The sequence below is a fragment of the Dunckerocampus dactyliophorus genome, chromosome 4, assembly GCF_027744805.1.
Source record: "Dunckerocampus dactyliophorus isolate RoL2022-P2 chromosome 4, RoL_Ddac_1.1, whole genome shotgun sequence".
In the NCBI taxonomy this organism is placed as follows: Eukaryota; Metazoa; Chordata; class Actinopteri; order Syngnathiformes; family Syngnathidae; genus Dunckerocampus; species Dunckerocampus dactyliophorus.
In genome coordinates, this window is record NC_072822.1 from 18,409,349 (window position 1) to 18,427,724 (window position 18,376).

Here is an 18,376-nt window from a genome sequence, read left to right on the forward strand (position 1 = left end):
TTATAAGCTAAAAACATCAACCCTCCATAGGGCCTGTTGATGCAGATTATTTGGACAGAGCCACTAACTACTCCACTGTACTCCCCTCGGGCTCTAATCTGTTTTACAGCACAGGGGATTTAATGATAATATCACAGCTTCCCCCCTCTCAGGAGTGCATGTCTTCTGTTTGGAATAAAAACAAGTTTGGTCTGTGTCCAATTGGCATCTTTTATATCTTACACATGATAACATCATGATATGCAAAAAGTTGCCCCTCTCCTCTCTGAGCTGGCTTCCAATGCATTATGTGTGTCTGATTGAGGGTGGATGCACTGGTGGGGGGGTAGTTATTAATCACTGCCTGAGAGCTGACATCAGGCAGCCAGTAAACGTTAATTAGGACCACCCAATGGCCAGGCCAGTGTCATTAGCTAATTGAGTTTGTTTATGTGTTTGTGTTTGCAGGGCCAGAATAAAAATGAAAAAAACAAGGAAAGGGTGTAGAAAGAGGGAGGAGGAAAGGAATGAAGTTAGGAAGAGGCGGCGGGAGGAAGGGAGAGATGTGGGCTTGTCTTATCCAGTGCCCTGTTGTGGTGACATGTCCTTCAGCTCATTCCATCGGGGGAAAGAGAGACAGTGGAGCAGTGGTGCACAAGCACAAACACCACCAGTAGACACTCACTCCACAGGCAAACCTTAGAAAGGCATAGTGTAGGAAAATGCATTAATACAGTATACTGTTTCCCCAATTCCTTTATATACTTAATACTACCACTCCACAAACACCCAATCTAGGAGACTAAGGAGACAGTCAGTGTTGAATTAATTCAGTTGCATTTAAGCCGTGGAACTGAATTCAAGTACTGATAGTGGTACCTCTAAAGTCAAACAACCTTGATGCTGTGCATATCAGAACAACAGACATTAACAAACATTTGGGGGGGAAATATGCCTCTAAAAAAGTTCGCACATCTGCCTCACAGCCAGGAGGTTCTGGGTTTGAATCTAGCATAGGCCTCCCTCTGTGGAATTTGCTTGTATGGGTTTTCTCCGAGTACTCCGGTTTCGTCCCTCAGTCCAAAAACCTACATGTTAGGTTAATTGGACTCTTTAAATTGTGCATAAGTGTGGATGTTAGTGTGAATGGTTGTTTGTCCATTCGTACATGCCTTATGATAGACTGATGGCCAGCCTATGGTGTGTTTGACCATGGACATTCAACTGTATTGTTTCTAACAAACCACCAGGCATTACAGCGTCCCTAAGCACGGTTTCCCTGCACAGCTCTTGACCTATTGTAACCATGTAAACATCCAATATATACTATAAATGTAATTTTTGGTTGTGACCATATTTTTGCTGTGAGCGTATGCTTCCAAAAATGTGCAGTCATATGCAGCAGCCTTAAGTATAGGGCCACTGAGCATCCATAGTAGGTAAGCAGGTAATAAGAAAGTGCTAAATACTCACACACACAAACCTTTGTGGACATCCATTCATTCAAGCGCACACGTGAGCTCATGCAGCCACCAGTCTTCCCCTGGTTTGTGTTTCACCTTAGCAGATTCCCTGAGGTGTTTAGAGGGAGGCAGTGTGTTGAAATGGTTTCAGTGCGTGGTCTCAGATGGCCTGGTGTGGCTGGCTGTGGTTACGGCTGTTGAGTCTGCCTGACCACCACATGATGAATCACATCCCCACTTCATCCAAAATCACACACACACCCACGCTCAGAGAGGCCGAGCCGCCATTCCTTCGCACGTCTCAGAATCACCAAAACAAAAGAAACAACTGTCATCTTCCCTCCACTTGCATGGAGATTAATGTTAACAAGCACAGCCGGAGCTTTCAACATAAGTGCAGGGAGAGCAGGAAAAGCAGAAAATCCACAGAGGAGCAAACGGGGAAGGAGGGAGGCAGAAATCTGAACCTCAGACCTCTGCTGTCAGGGTCTTTCTTCTTCCCGCTCTGATTTGTGCCCATGGCCAGGTCCAATCCATGTCCCACAGATAGCGCCGCTCATGCCCCAGTAGGCTTGTTGGAGCAGTTGAATGAATGCCTGCATGTAAGTCTTTGGCCTAAAAGTCACGACAACAACAAGAGAGCAAATCTGGGTGGACAGACAACAAAGTTAGATGTCGCTTAGTTTGTTTTGCAACTTTCTGCTTGTCCTTTAATTTTACTGGTAAACTACAATCATTGTTTTGTGCCGGTCAAACACAATTTCACAGATTTACTGGAAACAAAACAAGAGTGATAACATAAATGAAGTGAATTCCAGGAAAGAATAAATTTGTTTTTTTTTCCCCCTCAGCTTTGATCGGAATTGCCTTTTTGTGCGACGTAGTACCAAACACTGAAGCATTAAATACTCACATTCAATTGCCTTGTTTTTACATTGCACATTATACCAAAACAAAAGGAAATTTTGAGGCAAATAGCATTTTATTGAACAAAATAAAAAACAAAAATAAATAATTTGGCTACTTAATAGCGTGTAAATTGTTTATGTGCTTGTGCGGTTGTTTCGGTTCTTCTGAGAGACAGCTGCCTCTAACTAAAGTCATTGCACTATTTAGTATCTAACTGCTAAAAGCCCACCTGGGACTCGGCTGAAGCATTCCCCTCAGAGCTTCTACTCCACTGAATAAGGTAAACTAGAAAGGAACAAACAATCCTCGAATGAAAATCATTCATCAGTGAGACTCCTGTTGCCATGGCACCTGTGTACCACCTTCCATCCCCTGTAGTGCATCTTTTCTGGGCCCCAGAGGAATGTTTCATCCGAATGTGGGGGATGCAACCATAAGGGATGCTTCTCAGCAAGGCACGGGTGTAGAGACAACTCCAGCTGGATGCTGGGATCCAGCGAAGAAGCTCTAAAATTAGCCCCAGCATGAGGCAGGGTTATGGGAGCTGAGTGTGAAGCAACAGCAGAGATCCAGAGGGGCGGCGGTTTGGTGGGCGATGAGGGTGGTGACAGCACCTATCTACCGAAATGCCTCTCTGCACATGCACCAGGCTGTGGCAAATTAGTCTGAACTTCAACAGTATACAAGCATACACACACCTTTGCATTTTTATAATGAACATCATCAAGTGCACACATAAGCGAGGCATGTAAATCACATATGAATATGTGGTTTGCCTTTTCATATATCTGTAGCTGACTACAGGGCTTAAGCTCCATGAATGGTCCTGTGTCAGTGGGCATCTGTGTCCCCATGCCCCACTTAGTCCCCTGCCAAGGAGCCCAGCCTGCTCCTCAGTGTGGGAGAGCAGAGGGCAGATGGGTCGAGTCCGATTATAGAGTTGTCTGGCCTCTCTCACAGGCAGCTCACTGTGCTCCATGCTCTGGGCTAGCACAGAAAGAGTGTTTGTTGTTGGTATTAGGAGCTAAAGGGCTTAGCGGTTAGCAGAGGGTCGAGCACGTAGTTTTGAGTTGGTGCCAGATTGGAGACCCAAGGCAATTCAGGGACACTTGATTAGGCCCGAAGGACGGCAATGGAAAGGGAGACAGGAGGAGACATGATGGGAAAAGAAGTCAAGAGGTGCAGGTGTTTGTTGAATTAGGTGCTTTCAGCAAGGAAAAGCATTTTTCTGTCCACAATATTAGACACACCTGCAGACTCAACCTGCATGAAGTTGATCCTCCACTCAACACAAACCTCTGGTGAAATAGTCTCAAAGGTTTTTGCTGTGTTTGCTTTCATTATTGAGTCATTAAAGATTATTTTATAGGTCAATCAAAGTTCACCCTGCCCCTCATTTACTCCAAATTAAACCAAAATACTGTATATGAAATAATTTTTACAAAGTTTGTGCTGTAAAAATGATCAGTTGTGCTTCTATACTTTTTGAGTTGTTAAGGTTGGAAGTTTCCGTTGATGACATCATCATCCCTCCTACATGCTCTGACTGAAACCAAGTCTTGTTCTCTTCTGCTCTGTTAGTGTTTGTTTGTGCTGTAAAATGATCAATTGTGCCATTTTATTTTTTTAGATATCAAGCTTTGCACAAAAGTCAACCAGCCCCCCATTTGCTCCAAATGAAACAAAAGCAGTCACATCATTTTTGCTAGGTTTAAGTTGTTAACATGTTTAAATAAATAAATACAAATAAATAAATAACATTAAATCAATGTAAAAAAAACACAAATTCTGTGCAAAAAATGACTTTTGTGCTGTTTTTCTTTTTGAGCTATTAAGGATTATTTTATAGGTCAATCGATGTTGGTGAAATTTCCTTTACAGAGGTAGTTATGTTTAATTTTGCCACTCACAGACATAGTTAGCATATGCTTACTACTGTAGTTGTAGTTTGAATAGCATGCAATAGCATGACATCTTATCGAGGTCTCATAACTAAATAAGGTCACCAAAATAATAGGTCACGCAATCAATGCAGACATGGAGAACTGCAAACTGATATACCTATATTTCCCCCCACGACCCTAATGGGGAAAAGTGGCATAGAAAATGGATGGATGCATAATATATATATATATATATATATACATACACACATACACAGTAGACGCCCCTACAATGTAAATAATCTGTTCCGAGAACCTTTATGTTATAGGGTTTTTATGTTATACGAAGCGTAAAATACATGTAAATAGCCTAATCCATTCCACGATCTTCCCAAACTCACCCCTTTGGCACTTCAAAATATTAAAAGTCCACCAAATATGGTGGGAAAATATAAGAAAACATTAGCATAACCATAGTACAGTAACATTCCAATATAAAATAAGGTAATAAATAATATTACTGTAAATGAATAAAACTGAAAAACAAAAACAGATGTCTTGATCACACAAGTAGCAGGAAGCACACAAGCACACAAGTGGAGGCAGGAAGGAGGAGGAGGACTAGCCTGAGTCGAAACGTGACTCAAAGAGTCAGGTTCAAGAGTCAGCTGGTCTCACAGACAAACGCACACGCACTACACGATAATGCTGTGTGCAAAATTTTAATTTGTAACTTAACTTCATTGTTTAAGTTAGTTTCAGGGGGACTACGAAGAGGAAGGAGTTTGAAGGGACAAGACTGTCTCTCACACAAACTCACACATATGTGCTGTATAACTCAGCCAATGAGATGAGAGCATAGGCGATGCCCCGATAATCAGCCAATGAGATGAGAGCGTAGGAGGTGCCCCGATAATCAGCCAATGAGATGAGAGCTGGGGCGATGCCCTGAAAATCAGCCAATGAGAGCGTGATGCGTCAGAAGGCGTCACCAAGTGTTAGTCTGAACTTGCACCGACTTGAGGCATTAATAAAGTTCATTGAAAAAAAAAAAAGACTTGCACTGACTTGACGCTTTATGTTATATGGAATTTCTTCTGTAATACGATGCAAAAACTTTACATAAATTCTTTATGTTCAGTGGAATTTATATATATATATATATATATACAGTATACACACACACACACACACACACACACACACACACACACACTTTTTTTCTTGTTACGGGAAATTATGGTAATCATGTCTTCCAGGGTCACCTGTCACCAGCATAAACATTTTTTGAATATTATTGTTCAATTAACACTATAGAATTTCAGAAAATATTGTATTTAAATGAATTGGATTTTGCAACAGCTCCTTATGAACTGGCTAGTGAATGTCTATTGCGGCGTTGATCTTCACAAGGAAGATCCAAGAGGCTACAGAAATTAATTGAGAATCCCCCCCGACTTGCCTCAAGAGGTTGAGGAAAAGTTAACCCATTCATGTGAATAAGACACACTTTGATGTTTGTTTGCACATAGGTTGAGGTGCGTTCACATTGCGTTAATGACTAGTTCACAAAAATGATGCGTGTCAGAAATTTTGAACTTTTAAACATTTTCTTTGCATACTGGCACGCATTCTCGCACAGTTTACACATACTTCACACCTGTTTACGAGGAATTTACTCATTGTCACACAATTGGCACGCAAAATTGCGTACTTCTACTGGGATAAAATGTGAGCTAGTAGGTTTATCACATACTATTTGCTCACTTACTACATCCTGATACTCCATGCAGTGTACACAACCTTTCCAGCCAGGTAGTCATTGCAGCCATGCATGAAAACTGTTTAAACACAGGTATAAAGTTGTGTATTCTTCCAAGCTAGGCTTTAGCCTCTCACAACTCCACACCTCCTTCTTTCGATTGACTTCAGCTTGGTGCTGTCCACTTCCTGTCTTTGTTTGATGTGTCTGCAAAGACAACACACAGCTAATCGGAGACCGCCTGTGATGCTGGCTGAAAGTAGCAAATACATTTCCTTCTCAGGTAAGCCCTTTTCAATTATTCATGCGTTTAAGTGTTGTATTTGTAAACGGATAGTGCCTGAACTAGATGAAGCCGACAACTTGTGTTATTCTTGGGGATTTTGCTACAATTAAGTCTATGTACCATGGCTACCATATGTACACAAATTAAAAAAAGCAAACTGCACTTAGATTAAGTTGAAGTACTGCTGACAGACTGTGTCAACTGTGTGCGTAGCCCCAGGTGAAAAGGGCTACAGTAATCCCCTCTAGCCTGTCGATTTCCCTAATCTCTTGCTTTTGTTGTTGCCGAGGCCCAGAGGAGGGTGTGACAGGGTCAGGGGTGAAATTTAAGAGTCTTCAAGGAAGGAGGAGGGGACAGATGAAGTTTCATGCTCTGATTAGGCTTCATACATACTAATACATTTTTATTTTCAAAGCATATTTTTTGTAAAATAGCAATCAGTTCATCCAGATTAAAATTTAAATATAAATTTAGAGGCAATCTGCACAACTGGTCTGTGCATGCATATCAGGAAAATATATACATATACTACAGACCAACTCATTAAGTACCGCTGCAAAATTTAATGAGTCACAAGATGTGTATGCCTACTGTATACAGTACATCACAAAATGCTCAGATATTGTTACCAAAACACCTTTCGGTACGATGCAGTGCAAAGACCTAAAGTTGCGGTCAGTGAGTGTACATGTTAATGAAGCTGCGCATTACTGTTCAAATCAATGAAAGGGAAAATCAAATTCTTCCAAATAAACGTTATTTATTACCACGAAGACCACGAGGACGAGTTAAATACGAAGACAAGAGCAATATGTTTTAACAAGGATACAAAAACGCTACCATGAGGAGGCATGGTCAGAGGAGAGAAATATACGTAAGTCATTTAATAATTTCTTGTGTTCAACCTAGTAGGTTGATCATTAAAATTCAAACAACATTTGAACTTTGAGAGTGTTTAAAGAAGAGAGAAATGTTTTGTGGTTTTACAGCCTTAAAACATAACTGTAAAAAAATTAAGTTGGCTAGTTGACAGACTTCACTTATTGCGGACTATTTTGGGAACTCTCCCACGTGCAAGTAATTATTCCTATACACTGCAGACATGTAACAGACATGTATTTCTATTTACCTCAGAGATATCTGTCCATATCCAATCCTCCTATCCAACTATAAGTACTTTGGGGTAACAAAAAAGCTAAATCAAAAACGGTTTGGTTATGGCAAAATGAGATCATGTTTGGAACTAACCGTCTCAAGGATATACAGTATCTGCATGCAATAGTTCTTTCTACCCTGTCCTACTGTCTTTCTGTATGTTTATTAACAACCAAGGAAATATTTGAATATTTGAACCTATGGCAAGACTGTACAACTCAGCGTACAAAATCCATCACAGGCTCCCAGGTTGGACTCGCTCTGTCATTGCCTATGTTTTTAGCCATGCGATTAAGCTATATTCCCATCTCGTAAATAGTTGCCCATCAGCTTTGCTGGCTGCTTTGGTCCCAAGACCAAGCTCAAGATCTGGGCGTTCAACTAGATTCACTATAAATTCAAGGTCTCTTACCCATACCATATTTCAGGAAGACTTACAGCAGAATTCCTTTTTCTGTGAGCTCACCAGGGCCTGGAAAGGGATTCCTCCAAACATCAGAGCTATACAATCACCAGGACTCTTTCAAAAGACTGTACTCAGGCATCTGACTGACAGTTCTACAATACTGAATGTGTGAAAGACCAGAAAAGCACAGTTAACTTGAAATGAATTTGCCTTAATGGATGTAGCCTGATAAGACCATGTGCCTTCAGCTAAAACTCTACTTCCTGCAAGTTTGAGATAAGAGAAAGGAGGAGGCCCCTTTTGGAAACACAAACAGAACTCTTAAAGTTCAGGGGTCAAAGGGTGAACACCTATCCCTCTTACACCACACATACGTTTATACTGTATGTACTGTACATGCATGAACTACAATGTCTTCTTAGGGTCCCAACCTTTAGGTATTGTTCAAGAATGACTGCAACAGCGTTGATGTTTTTCAGTACATTCAAAACATCTCCTGAATGCAGATCAACAAGTTTCAACAACAAAAAAGAGGGTGACTAAGAGAATGACGTCATCATGGCTCACACATCCACAAGAACACACACATGCTCTTTTTGCTGTTTTGACACAGGTGTGATGGTCCCTGCCTCCAGCAAAATACCTATGGGATTATTACCACACAGTCCAAAGCGCTGGTGGCCATAGGACCTACCCACCATCTGGTTAAAAACAACATCCGAGCCGAGGCACTGGAGAAATCCCCAGCCTTTATGTGAGAGGCAACTGGAGGAGATGAGGTTGCACCAGCATGTCTTCTCCTCTGTAACCCCAGGGGGTGATAGGTTCAGAACAGTGGCTCACATTGTTTGGCCGCACGACCTCCCCCTCCTCTGCCTCCACCCTGCCTCCTCTTCACCCTTGTACCCCACCCAGTTGAAGATCGAGTTAACTCTTGCCTGCGGTCAATCCACCTCACAGGAACTCAATCCGCTCTCCCTTTTTCCTCTCTCTCTCGCTTTCTGTGAGGTCAGCCTACAAGAAGTTAAAGCTTCGGCCCCTTTATCATTCATTACCACCACTATGCGGCTGAGAAGGAGGCCAGTAGTGAGAGCTGCTGCGCCACTGTGACAGACAACGTTTAAAACCACGTGTGCAGTTTGATCAGGGCTTCTTCATAGCAATAGATTTGCATATTAAATCCATTGCAATCAATAGGCCAGTGACACTTACAGTAACTCACCAAATTGCTCTTTAGGTGCTAATAAGCTGCCCACTGCTCAAAATGTGCCACTAATGCTGTGTACATGAAGCGTTCACTATGGTACAGGCGTCCATTTTGTACACAACATGACAATAAAAGTGTCTTAGTGTCACAGGCCACTTGTCCATGGCTGCCCCATTGCCCAAGAGCATCTGCTCTGCTTTCACACCTGTCCATCCATTTTCTATACCGCTTGCCCTCATTAGGTGAGCTAGAGCCTACCCCAGCATGACTTCAGGTAAGAATCGGGACTGTCCGTCAGTCAGTTGCAGTTACATTCTGACAAACAACCATTCACACTCACATTCACACTTGGCAATTTACACAGTCTCCTGTTAGCCAAACATGCATGTTTTTGGGATGTGGGAGGAAGGCAGCGTACCCATGTGATGGCAGACTCATATGTCCAACGGAGATTCAAACCTGGGTGTCCTAACGATGAGGCAGACTTTCACATCTGACATGTAAATTCATTCTTTGGCTTGTGTGAAAGTACAGTCAAACCTGAGTTTTTGAACGCCCCACTTTTCATGTGATTTTGTTGAAAAATGTTGCCTCGGCTTTCCTACACTGCCTCAGTTTTCGTCCAGTATTGCACATAACTGCCTAGTCCTTTTGCCCTGCACTGTATCGTTCTGCGAAATTGAGTGCCCAAACAAAGCACCCAACACATTGCTGACTTACTCTCCGTGCGTTTTTGAGCGTTACTGCTTAATGACCCGCCACAGGGCCAAAGAAAGTTGATAAAGAAGATGAGAAACACTGTTGAATTCAATCTTGCCAGAAAGTACAGGAAGTCTGCATCAACAATAAGTTCCATCCATTCATCATTTATAATTATTGTACAATGTTTTCTGCATGGAAGACTATAATTATTCTCTATAATATGTAGTTTTTAAATATTTTTGGAACAGCTTAATTGGACTTATATTATTTTTATAGAGAAAATTGCCTCAGGTTTTGTTAAATTTTTTGTAATGGATGAATAACAAAAACTGAGGTTCCTGTGTATAATTTTGTGGTTGTGTCAAATCTCCTGGTTTGGTACGATGATGATGTGCACCTATGCAAAGTATGTCAATGTTTTTTATGTATGGAACAAAAAGCTCCCTCTGTCTTGTTGGTGTTCAGGGGCAGATCAGGGGTCCAGTGCTGGACCAATGCCTCATAAATCACAGCAGAGGATAGGGAGTAACAGCTCAAATTAAGATAAAACCCCTTTAATTATCAGCTAAACAGCCCCGTGTCCCCCTCTTTCCTTCTGTCACCCAGCAAGCTGGCCTGGGCACCAGGGGAGTGACTTCACTGCTCCAGCACATGCAAACTGGCGCTCTTGACAGGCGTGCACTCGCACTCTTTCACACGTTTCGTCATTTTCCTCCTTAAAACCGAAATAAAGACTCATTGTAAAAATCCAAACCTACTGTCATGTCACTATGCGACGTGTGTGTCAATCAAATTGACTTGTAACATATCACCTCTTTGCATCTGTTAAATATTCCCCTCCCATGCATCTCCTCCCCTCATTGTGTGTCTGTGCTTATTCACTGTGCCAATTATCATTAGCCTAATGGCTTCTCAATAGCCCTCAGTCCTCTCCCTCTTCAAAGGCTATCTCTTACCTTGCCCTCCCTCAACCCTCCCTCTCTCTCAATTTGTGACACAATCAGATGTCCTGACATCTGTGCGTGCCTGCAGTGATACAATGTAAGGCAGTGGCTACAGGCATGTGCGCGGACAGAGAGACAAGGTGGAGAAAGAAGAAGACACCAAAAAGCTCCATTTAGGCATTTGTGGTATCTGAATGCTTTCCCCCTTCTCTTAGAGGCAGTGTATTGATTTTATATTAAGCCTGAGCTACCATCTGGCTGACTTTCATTCCTTTGTTATTATAAAGCATGGCGAGCAGCGAGAGACCGAGAGAGCGAGGGAGAGATCAGGCCAAAAAAAATCTTTATGCATTAAATAAAAACAGTCCTGAGAGAATGGTGAGAATACAGAGTAGTGTGTGTATGAGTGTGTATGTGGAAAATGAGGCAGTGGTACAACGTAAGCAGGCTGCACTGTATTTATTTGTAAACATTATATATATATATATATATATATATATATGTTAGATTCATGCAAATGAGCATCAAGGCAAACAAGGGGTGGACAAAAAAAGGACTAATCTCACCGTCCTCTCATCATTTTCCTCACAGTTGTCGCCTTCTACGAAATAGATAGCACCCAAGAGAGAAACATCTCGCCCCCTCGTGAGTCACAAATCTGACTTTCTCTCCTTCCGCCTTTATTTTCCCTCCCGCCCTGCCTCATTCAGACCTATCATTTATTGATTTGTTTCATCAATGTGTGATCGTCTGATGACAAATATTTAACATCCTGCCACAGTATCGATCGGACCACCCGGAGTGGAAGGAAAATGAGGGAGCCCCCCCCGGATGTAATGTTCATATTTGCCATGTGTCTGTGGTGCATTTGCAGAAATGGCTGCATATGAGGGCACTGGATGGCACGGAAACACAATAAAGTCTGCTCTAAGGCTTAATACTTAGTTTGCATAAGCAGTAGCGAATCATTTATTTTAGCCAATTTAAAGCATCGCAATTTGATGCAACAGTCTGCAGTAAACATGGATGATGACATTTCAGACATCTTGTTACATATCTATGAAAAAACAAAATCATTTTGCATCCATGGCAGTTGGGGAAAACAAGTAATGTGTAAAACAGCACACAAGCTTCCACTGGTGGTGTATTGAGTTGGACATAATTATAAATATGTATGTGTCACACTGTCATTCTGCGTTATGCACACTTTTTCCGCAATGACTCAAAACAAGACTGCTAAAAGACCCCCGCATAGGTGGAAACATGTAGAAATACTTGATTGCATCAGATGCTTGCACTCTTTTACCACAACTATGTATTTACTTATAGCCACAACATTTAGTACAGCTACAAAATGACAGATTGTAGTACAATAGCTTTGTAATTCTTCATTACTGGATGACACTGGCTGGTGTTAATGTAGCAACAAAATGTTAATGAAAACTATCGACTTGTGATAACTGATACTGTATATACAGTATGCCACAATATCTATGTACAGAAGCCGATAGAAAAACGTCTATATTTGACACACAGCTCACTCTACCTCTTCCAAACCCTCCTGCTAGCTTGACGTTGATGTTCTCCAATTTCCTATTAATACTGTATTTGCAATAAAATTGACTGTTGTATTAGATTAGATTGAGCTCCAGAACCCTCCCCCATTTCTCTTCAGCATGCCTCACACACTTGTTAAAGTTATATATAAGTTTCACTGGCCGCATGTGTGAGGTTTGCATGTTCTCCCCGTGCGTGCGTGGGTTTTCTCCGGGTACTCCGGTTTCCTCCCACGTTCCATAATTGGAGACTCTAAATTGTCCATCGGTATGAATGTGAGTGTGAATGGTTGTTTTGTCTATATGTGCCCTGCGATTGGCTGGCGACCAGTCCAGGGTGTACCCCGCCTCTCGCCCGAAGTCAGCTGGGATAGGCTCCAGCATACCCGCGACCCTAGTGAGGATAAGCGGCATAGAAGATGGATGGATGGATAAGGTTCACTTTTGCATCTCACAGCAATTATGGTACGTTCAAGGACAGCCAAACAAAGTGCGAAATTTCAAGGCTTGATTAAAAAAACATTATCAGTGATGCATAAAATATAAACATGTAAAAAAATGTGTTTTTTTTGGGGGGGGGGGGAGGGGGGGGGTATTCTGCATGTATTCTGCACATTTGACCTGTATTATCACATAACACCACCAACTTAAGTTGAATGAGATGTGTCTTCTGTGGAAAAATTGCCTATTTTTTGGAGGAAAAAAAAATTGTAAATGAATCATCTTGTCATCTTGTCCATAAAATGTTACTGAATATAAAAAAATGTGCTTTGTTGTACTTGGTTGTTTAGTTATGTGGTGTTTACAGCACACATGTCCATCTCATCATCGTACATCACATTATCATATCAATACAGTCGAAGCTCGGGCTTTGTTATTAAAAAGGTCAAAATCGAGGTAATTTTTTTCCATAGCAAAATATTACAAATCTAATTAATCCGTTCCAAAAAGACATTTTAAGGAGAAAAAATAGTGAAACAATGTGAAATAATGATACATTAAGAATGGATAGAACTTATTGTTGGTGCGGACTTGGATTACATCCTGGTGAGATCGAATTCAGTAGTGTTTCTCACCTTCTTTATGAAATTGCTGGTACCCGCATTTATTTCTCAATAATAAATATTTGAAGAGCGAGTTCGAAAGAAACAAGGAGCAAACGGACTAGTGTGTTATGTGCAATATTATACAAGGCAAAATTTGGGCAAACACTTTCAACACAAAGCGAATCATACCAAAACTGTGGCATACGAAAATCGAAGTCTGACCGCATTTGATATTTGTGTATCAATACTGTGATCGATTTTTTTTTGTCCCACCACTAATACTCACTTCAGATCTCAAGAGAATTTGCAGTGTTGTGGCAGGCGAGTGTAATTGGACATGTCACCCTAGAAGACAGCCCACCCACATACGTAACCTAAAGCGGCTGACTCCAGACGTGCATTTCTATATTCCATGTGAGGAGGCTGATGTCATGCTGATGATGCTCAACAAGTTATTATTGAGCAGGGCAGTGTGCTTCTCGGCCTACACTGAGATCCAGGACTGTTCTGTGATTAATGATAGGGGACGCGCCCCACTAATTGTAGCTCCTGACACAGGCACACGTCCCCACACAAAGCAGGACAGGGCCGGAGCACGGTGCCATGCTCAATCACCTTCCAGCGGAAAGCCCTCATGTGTGGCGTTGGGAGGAGGGGGGGGGGTCAAAGAAAAAAAAGCTATCTGGAGATTGCAGCACAGTTGGGATGAGGAGACCAAGTGTAGCAACAATGTTGGCCATACGGTGGGGATGGGGATTTACCTGAGACTAACACACAAGACCCCAGTAACGAACTAAGGTAGACTGTCCTGACATGGAGAGCGGGAGATTTACTAGGCCTTACTTTATCCTCAGTGGATTATCCTCATTGGATTTGCTTCTGGTCTGCATGACCACTTGCACCTGTTGCAGCAATAATGTATCATTGTGTGCATCTGTTGTTAAATTGTGTGTTCATCGTAGTCGGACATTTTGATAAAAAAAGGAAAAAAAATGTGTTTATTCTCTTTTGTCTCTCTTTCATGCATGAGCCTTGAAAAGTTCAATTTGTTCATATGTTTGAAGACCTCATATGACTGAGCAACAGGCCACCATGGACTCGAAATAAATGGCCCAAACATGCAAATGCATTGTGCTTCTTTTCCACCTGCCAGCGTCCCTGCCAGAAAGAGAGAGAGGACAGATGGAAGTCATGAATTGGCTTCCAGACATTGAGCTCTATCAGGAAATCCCTTTATAGGGGGACTGAGGCCGGCTGTTCATATTGTTTCTATCAGCTAAGAGCACTCGACAACGGGACAGCCGTTCACACATTGTATCCTCTACTTCATTAACTTTAGATGAGGTCAAACGATGTCCACTCACTTTTGAAGCCAGAACTTCTCAACTCTAATTGGATTATTCTGTGTGTAATTTTGTGGAATCATAATTATATGAATGTACATTCTTCAATGGTACCTTTCCAAGACCCTGTTGTCTTCGCATCGAGTCATTCAACCAGAGGGCCCCTCATTTCCTCTGTGGCCCTGCAGGGCCCTGTGAGCGTCTCACAAGAAGTCCACAATGCTATTCAAACAATAGGCCAAGGGACAAAGAGCACATTTACACAAGTGGGCTTTCTTTGAGAGCAAAAAGGCACTGTTTGGAAGATTTCCAAACCTCCCTCTCCAAAAAAAAAAAAACTTAATTCCCTTTTGCCCCTCCATACCACACCCCACCTAGTTCAGAAAAAAAGAGCACCATTGCAGTGATGGAGACGTGGGAGCCAAATATACTGCACCAAGCCCCATCCCACCCGCCAATCCACAAGCACCCCCAATTTAGCCAAGCCCCTCTTTACAGGACAAAAGCCCTTTGGAGGCCGAGTGTATGTGAGGGCTCTGGTGGATACCATAGTGGCTTAAAGACCATGGAGGCCCCTAAAACACACTTCTTTTACCCCCAGTCTCCTTCCATTTCAGTGGCCTCCTCTCTGGCTCTCCCCCGCTCTCTCCTTTCCTTCTCAAAAGTTCAACAAGGGCTAGGAAGTGTTGAGAGGGGGATGGAGGGAGGGAGGTGGCGTAGAGGGTGCTCCTATGTCAACATTGTGGTATTTTCCCAAAGATGCGTATCGCCTCTATACAAATAGGAGATGTATTTATAGGAGTACACAGAAAGCTGCATGAGAGGAGAGTGTTTGGCTGAGCTTTCTCGACACGACCCCCACAGCTCCATGGATGGTCTTCATGGCTAGTGAAATTGTTATTCTTTGGATGTGCGTTGGCTGGGAAACACACGAGTTCTCAAGCGGCCACACAGTGCCCACCGATCCCTCACCCTCCTCTCGGCATGGCTGCCATGCAGAGGAGCCCATTGAAGGAAAAGGTCCAGCACCATACATCTTGACCGGAGCCAATATCCCAAGGCCTCTTTGTCAATGTGTCCTGCATGTCTGAGGATAATCAGTAGGCATTTTCACAAAAACAAGTTAACTCTTCTCCTAACTTACACCAGACTGTCGTAAATATGCTGGCAAAATCAGGTAAAAGAAAGTCATTCAACTCATTTATTTCAGTTTGCAATTTGGTTTGCAAGCGGTTGCACACATGACAAAACAAAACCTGCCTTTCTTCGAGCCTGAAACCTGTGAGTACATGCCCATCCTACTAGGAAACGTAAAGTTGGTCCAACCAGACAGACAAGGTGTCACTAAAGGACACTCCCGGCTTTAACAGTGTGATGACTGTGAAAGCAAATGTAGCACCTTGTGTTTGTACAATAGATTATTTCAACAATAAAACTATTTGGACAAAAGATTGACACACATGTGGACAACTATTATTAGTCATTTCTATCAGCATTTCAGATTTCTCTCTTTACATGTGCCTTTTTTCCCCATTTTGTCCGTTTCTGTGTTTATTTTTACAATGTACCGCGGGCCAGTATGAAACAAACTGCGGGCATGAATGGCCCCCGGGCCGTACTTTGGACACTCCTGGTGTGTAGCACAGGGTTTCCAAAAAAGGATGTTGAGTGCCAGACTGGAGAAAAATAATCATCTTAAATCCTATGAATGCATAGTTTTTTTGAGCTGATTTATAATACAACTGGAACAAACACTAAAGCCTATTTTCATTTATGTTATTTTGAAGACATTCAGAAAAATCAGAAACATCACAATTCTTGCCTACATGTTAATATAAATAAATATAAATACAGTGGAACCTTGGTTAGTGTCATTAATCCGTTCCTGAAGGTTCGACTCTAACTGAGACGTACGCTAACCAAATTTTTCCCATAAGAAATAATGTCAATCCAATGAATCCGTTCCAGAAAGCCAAAAATATTAACACAAAACATGTTTTTATAGTTTTACAATTATAGTTTGACATGCAGAAAACACTTCATATAAATGATGATTCTGGTCGCAGCAACACAGCAACACAGACACTACCTTCGTGTTTTCCATCCATCCATTTTCTCCTCAGGGTCGCGGGGGTAAGCCTATCCCAGCTGACTTCGAGCGACAGGTGGGGTACACCCTGGACTGGTCGCCAGCCAATCGCAGGGCACATATAGACAAACAACCATTCACACTCACATTCATACCTATGGACAATTTAAAGTCGCCAATTAACCTAACATGCATGTTTTAGGAATGTGGGAGGAAACCAGAGTTGTGGGAAAGGGGGAGTGGTTCTTTAAGAGTTGGGACACCATGGAAAGATTCATTTAATCATCTTTATTATGTAGGTGGATGGGCTCTTTAGAAATGTGTGTTAGTCCATTGAAATTGAGTTTATCCAAAGGAGTGGATTTGTCCAAGTAGCTGTGTGTCCAAAGGCTTGTATGTGTGTGGTCTAAACAGTAGGAACACATGAAATTACAACAATGCCAAATAAAGCAGCCAAAAAGCACTCACATGACACAAATAAGGGCAGGCACAGCACAGATATCAATCAAGTCATGCTAAGAGATGACGACAAACATGCTAGTCAGTGAGCCAGCTAGCAAACAACCACAAGCACATGGCTCAGAAGTGTACCCCAATCACACCACAGCCAACAAACTAGCTTTCATTTAGCTTCCTACACAGCGTCAATCATGCAACAACAAGCACTCCTAATGCAGAAAAGAGTCATCAAACTCACCTTGTTGAGTCATACAACGCACACCATGGATGAACACTTCATACCCCACATGGGAAGCAAGCTCATGCTAGCAAACTGCTAGCAAACTGCTACCAGTGCTCAGCTAGTTCCTTTTGTAAGGTTGCATTCAAGTGCATCACGCACCTCCCAGGAACAAGTTGCTGCTGCATTCATGGACACTTGGACATCACAGAAAAGGCTACAAATGTTCTACTTATAACAGACATCAAAGTTACACAAATAGACTTTCAGACAAGAGTAGCCGGAGAAAACCCACACACGGGGAGAACATGCAAACCCCACACAGAAAAGCCCAACGGGAGATTCCAACCCAGGTCTTCCCGCTCTCCGGACTGTGACGGTGTGGCCAACATGCTAACCACTAGACCACCGTGCGTCCCACCTTTGTGTTTTTCTATGAGTTATTTTTTTTAATTCAATAGTGTTTCTCACCTCAAGTCTCTGCTTTTCTTTTGATCATATTGATCATTGCCTGTACAAATAACCCAAAATGCAGCCAAAGAATGATGCAAGTACGAGCATTTGGTAAAGAAGGTGATAAACAATATTGACTTCAATAAATAACTCATGGAAAAAGGTGGCATCTGTGTTGACCTTGCTGCGACATTGTGTCTTTGACAAGAACACTCCTTCACTAAAGGCAAAAGTAACCTTGAATGATTTATCCCTTTTATTCATCATTTAGGAAAACTATAAACTATAAAAATATGTGTTTTGTGTTAACAACTACAGAGTCAACTACTGATGACATCATAGAGACATCACAGCAGACTTCCGGTTCCTGTTTCCATGGATCTGCAATCTAGTAGGCTGCTAACAAGGAGGTTTTGTGATAAAAATACATTAAGAACACAAAGTATTAACAACAGGACAAGACGCACGCCATATGGTACGCTAACAGGAAAATGTAAGCAAACCAAGGCAACAT